Source organism: Bidens hawaiensis, unplaced genomic scaffold, assembly GCF_021521415.1.
Source record: "Bidens hawaiensis isolate Kalapana, Puna unplaced genomic scaffold, B.hawaiensis_p1.1 tig00001087_1, whole genome shotgun sequence".
Lineage (NCBI taxonomy): Eukaryota > Viridiplantae > Streptophyta > Magnoliopsida > Asterales > Asteraceae > Bidens > Bidens hawaiensis.
The window spans coordinates 3,305,208-3,309,309 of record NW_027491062.1 but is presented as its reverse complement, the minus strand read 5'-3'; positions in this window follow the sequence as shown (position 1 = coordinate 3,309,309).

Below are 4,102 nucleotides of genomic sequence, written 5' to 3'. Positions count from 1 at the left end.
TGATGAATGTCTCAAACCTTTTAATTAAGCCATTTAGGATTAAATCCGTGGCTAACTCTTTTGAGACGGGACAATTAAGCCGTTCAAGCCAATCAATGTGGCTCTTCATCTTAAGTACATAAGATGAAACAGATTGGGTTTCTTCCATATGACATGCATGAAGCGCTTGAACCGTTTCGAATCGCTCAACCCGAGCTTGTGTAAGGAACATTTCCTTAAGTTAGGTTATCATGTCATACGCCCCATGATTCTCGAAATCCTTTTGGATCTCGGGAATCATTGTTCCCAACATGAGGCAAGAAACTTGCACCGAATCCTTGGTGTATTTTAACCAATCCACATAGGCATCCAAGTTATTGACATCGGGTTCATCGGGAATAGGATCGTCTAAAATATAAGACTTCTTTTATTGCTTGAGAACAATCTCAAGTTTCGATACCAATCCATGAAGTTGTTAAAGTTTGGACGATCCTTATCCAGAATGGATCTTAGTGATAGATTATGCACGTGTGGGATAATTGCGTTCGGTGCGTTGTTTGCGGCCATCTAAAAGAATTTTAACAAAGTTCAAATTAGTATTTTCTATATTAATAAAATTTTAATCTTTAATACCCTTTAAATGTCTCCAAGACAATTATTGATTAAAATCTAGAACCCAACGTTTCATTCAAATAGTAGTTAGGTGACCTTTATCCTACTATTCGAATTAACAAGGTAGTCAACGTTTGACAATTGCAACCCTTTGCAACTTCTAGTTTTATGGGATCAGTTAAACATCATATGTTTAGTTGGTATGTTAAATCCCATCAACACCTTTGAACGCCATGTTAAGGTGATCCTATAGTCATGGTTTCAAATCAAGTCGTCCTACTTATACACACGTGTGAGTTTACTCATACAAGTGGTTAGGTGATCCTAATGCCAAAAGTACTTGTAAAATCACCTTAAGATCACAAGTTTTCTTAAAATTGCTTAGGTGATCCTAACTCACTTTCAAGTCTACAAGTGACTTAAGTGTCGTATAAAATGATGGTGTTTAACTTGTTTTTAAAAGGGATTTTAGTTTTCTAAATTCTAGATTGGAAAACTATTTATTGTACCTTTCATTTGCATGCATTCAAATGTATGGTACTTAGTTGAAAAACCCATTTTCAAAGTTCCAATTAATAAAACCCATTTTTATTATAAAATCATTAGTTATTAATAAAACCAATTTTTATTACCTAACGATTTCTAAGGAACCAATTTTATGCTAGTTGATTTTAAGTTGTAAAGCAAACCATGTTGCAAATAATAAGTAAATCAACCATGCAAGCATAAAATATACACAACCACAAGTTCATAACCATAGCCTCCTAATATTGACCACACTTGTTGACCGAAGACAAGTGTGTCAAAAAGTCTCTCCTAAGGGACCCAAAAGAACATGCACTTGTGTTGGTGAACTCCCACTTGATTCCGCATCCATATGCTCCAAGTGTTTACTCCCGGTGTTGTGGTCTTCATCATTTTATTTGGGCTTCCATCCATGCATCTTCTTTTACAAAATATATCCTAATACATTTTTCTAGTAAAAGAAATACATCTAATCTACTTATTATTACAAGCCATATGAATGAATAAATAGATTACAAACCCAAATAAATATTACAACCAAATCGAATGAACAAACAACCAACACAATCATTCAACCAAACACAAGGCCATGGCTAGGTTATGAACATCTATTACACATCCAAATATGCAATAATACAAGACCAAAATGGTTCCCCTTTTTGCCTCAAAACTTTCGGCCAAAGCTTAAGCAAACCGAAAGTTTCGGGTTTTGTCCAAACAAACTAAACAATCATCCAAATGACTTGGTTTTTCAAGATTACCACATGCATGTAAAGTATAACCTTGAAAAACCATGGGGTAACCAAAACCCCAAAAAGTTTCGGCCAAATGGTGAAACCCACCATAAACCATAAAATTTTGGGTCTAATGAAGCATGCATTCGTATAAGCGGCTCTTAATGCCATTGTTGGGTTTTAACAAGATTATCAAAGTGATAAAATCCCTATTTTACCAAAAACGCAGCGGATATAAAAGTTTTAAATCTTGTTAATATGATATGTATAAAACCAATTTTAAACATGCAAAACCCAAACCCGGATCCAAATACGAATTACACACTATCAAATACATGCATGTCACTATAAGTCCATGCATGTTACTACTACCTTTCAATATGACAAAACCGGGTGAAAGAGATGATGATTGAAAGGTAAGAACTTGAATGTGGAAGCTCCTCAAGCTAGCATACCCCAAGCTTCAACAACACACCACTTCTAGCTAGGATTTGCACTTGAAATTTTCTTCTTCTTTTCTTATGTTGGATGAAAATACCCAAGAGAGGAAGAGAGAAAAGTTTACTTGGAAATTATGTGTGTTATGAAAGAATGAAAGAGAAAGACTTGGTTTTATTTAAAGGCATCTTTCTCTCCACCAATAATAACCATTGCATGTCTCCACTCACCTTGCATGTCTCCACTCAAACATATAATAATATTACATTTGAAAGAGTTATTATCTTTTTCTTTTATAAAACTTTAAACATATATATATATATATATCCATACATATATACTTTTATAAGTTTATAACTTATAACTTATAAAACCTATTATATGTTAAGAGACATGCTTGGTTATTATTATTCACATATTGTTATTTAACCAACTTAAATAACACTATGCAATGTTCTTTCATAAAACATAAATCATCCATATGATTTGTTTATTACACAAGTACATTTTATTTAGAAACCCCTTTCCAAATAACTCAAGTGTTAATATTCATTTGTTATGATCACATCATATATGAACGAATATTATCGGTGTTTGTCTAGCTTGTTATTGGGTATGACCCGACTTGGATCATAACGTACTAGCCACATCAATTTAATATGTCTCTTGGGCAGACCGAGTCCAACACAAACTAGGGTTACTTTTTTGGCAGCGGACCATTAAATCCTGGTTGTTCGATCAAAGTTAGTTTTTCAACAAACCCCACCGTTGTTTGCTTTTGATCGAATAGAGATAGACAATAGTAGAAGCCACCATGCAACTTAGCGTTCTCAATCAGAAAGAAAAAGAAGCCATAGGAACAACTTAAAATAATGGCTAAGAGCATGAAACTTCAGATTGAGAAGTTTGATTGAAAAGAATTTGGTTGGCGGAAAATTCAAATGAAGGATTTGTTGGTTCAGAAGGATTAGGACATGGTATTGGGTGAACTTTGAAGAAAGCAAAGGCAGTTATTAGATTATCGTTTTCAAAGAATGTTGCATTCAACATCTTGAAGGAAAACACAGCGTGGGATTATGGATGCATTGTCTAATATGTATGAGAAGTCTTCGGCAACTAACAAGGTTTCCATAATACATGAATCGGTAAACACGAAGATGAAAAAAAGGAAGTTCAATTACAGTACACATCAACAACTTAAATTCAAGGATGAGGTTTAGGCTCTACTACTGTTATCATCATTGTGAGATAGTTGGTCAGAACTATTACAGTGATTACTAGTTCTACCAACGAGTTCACTTTTGATGGGATAGGATCTTATTCCGGGCAAAGAAATTCAGGTGAATCATCAATTGATTTAATGCATGTTAGCAGAGGAAGGAAAAACAGCAGAGGCAGTGAGAGCGGGAAGTCAGTCTAGAACATGGAAGGATGTTTATATTGGAACTGCAATGAGGCAGAAAACTTTAGGAATTAGGGTATGAATGATAAGAATGAAAAGAAAGAAGTGAAAGATGTTAACATTGCAAAAGAATACTCAAACGATGAGGCTTTAGTTATGAGTGTTGAGGGTAATGTTGATTCATGGTTATGGATTCTGGCGCTTCATTTAATGTTACCCACAATAGTGAAGCATTGCAGAATTTGAAGGGAGGTGATTTTGGTAAAGTTAGACTAGTGAACAATGATGTTCTTGATGTTACAGGCATGGTTGAAATGAATTTTGTTACTTCATCTGGTTTTCCAAAGCTTAAAAGAAAAGGTTAATTTCCATTGGTCAGTTGGATGAACAAGGACACAAGGTTAAATTTAGG